Raw genomic sequence first — 1658 nt, forward strand, 5'->3', positions numbered from 1 at the left:
TACACACACACACACACAAACAGAGCAAGTACACACACACACAAACAGAGCAAGTACACACACACACAAACAGAGCAGGTACACACACACACATACACACACAAACAGAGCAGGTTCACACACACACAGAGCAGGTACACACAAACAGAGCAGGTACACACACACAGAGCAGGTACACACACACAAACAAGAGAGCAGGTACACACACACAAACAAGAGAGCAGGTACACACACACACATACACACACAAACACAGCAGGTACACACACACACACACAAGAGAGAGCAGGTACACACACACACAAGAGAGCAGGTACACACACACACACACATACACACACACACACAGTAGGTACACACACAAACAGAGCAGGTACACACACACACACACACACACACACACACAAGAGAGCAGGTACACACACACACAAACAGAGCAGGTACACACACACACAGAGAGAGCAGGTACACACACAAACAGAGAAGGTGCACACACACACACACACAGAGCAGGTACACACACACACACACACACAGAGCAGCTACACGCACAGAGCAGCTACACACACACAAGAGAGCAGGTACACACACAAGAGAGCAGGTACACACACAAACAGAGCAGGTACACACACAAACAGAGCAGGTACACACACACAGAGCAGCTACACACACACACACAAACAGAGCAGCTACACACACAGAGCAGGTACACACACACACACACAAGAGAGCAGGTACACACACACACACAAACAGAGAAGGTACACACACACACAAGAGAGCAGGTACACACACACACACACACAAACAGAGCAGGTACACACACACACACACACACACAGAGCAGGTACACACACACACAGAGCAGGTACATACATACACACACAGAGCAGGTACACAGCGCCTTCGCCATATATGATATGGCGATATATATGTATATATATATATATATGTCTGCCAAGAACAGCAGACAGAGAACAGTACTTTTTATTGCAAAGATTCTAGAAAGAATTGTGTCCAAACAGCTGCTTGAAGTCACCAATGACCTTTTAATGTCATGTGCTCAGTCCTGGTACTCCTGGACCTTAGCGCTGCTTTTGACACCATTGATCACAACATCATGTTAGACAGACTGAGGCACTGGGTGGGGATCTCTGGTACTGCTCTAGAATGGTTTTCATCCTACCTGTCAAATAGGAAGTTTTGCGTGTCTGTAAACAACTATTTCTGCTCGTTCTTTCCAGTTAAATATGGTGTGCCTCAGGGGTCGGTCTTAGGACCCATTTTGTTTTCCTTGTATCTGCTTCCCCTTGGACATATTATCCATACACATGGCATTTCTTTTCATATTTATGCTGATGACACACAAATATACTTGCCCGTCAGATCCACAGACCCTGGAATGCTGAGTTCACTTAACAACTGCCTTTGTGAAGTTAAAAAATGGATGTCAAATAATTTCCTCCAGCTGAACTCAGACAAAACAGAAATCCTGGTCATTGGGTCCCAGCAGATGGCAAATCAAATACCGCCATCTGCTGGTTCCCTAGTAAATCACATTAAGCCTGTGGCAAAGAACCTTGGTGTTTGGTTTGATAGTAATTTAAATTTCGAGCAGCACACCACAAAGCTTGTTCAATCATGTTTTTATCAACTTA

At 45.1% G+C, this 1658-nt stretch overlaps 1 protein-coding gene across 1 annotated transcript in view; it reads left to right on the plus strand.

Moving 5' to 3' along the window:
• nfkb1 (nuclear factor of kappa light polypeptide gene enhancer in B-cells 1) overlaps positions 1–1658 on the plus strand; it is a 55969-nt gene that overhangs the window by 43338 nt on the left and 10973 nt on the right. The window lies entirely within an intron of this gene.

Source organism: Micropterus dolomieu, linkage group LG19, assembly GCF_021292245.1.
Source record: "Micropterus dolomieu isolate WLL.071019.BEF.003 ecotype Adirondacks linkage group LG19, ASM2129224v1, whole genome shotgun sequence".
In the NCBI taxonomy this organism is placed as follows: domain Eukaryota; kingdom Metazoa; phylum Chordata; class Actinopteri; order Centrarchiformes; family Centrarchidae; genus Micropterus; species Micropterus dolomieu.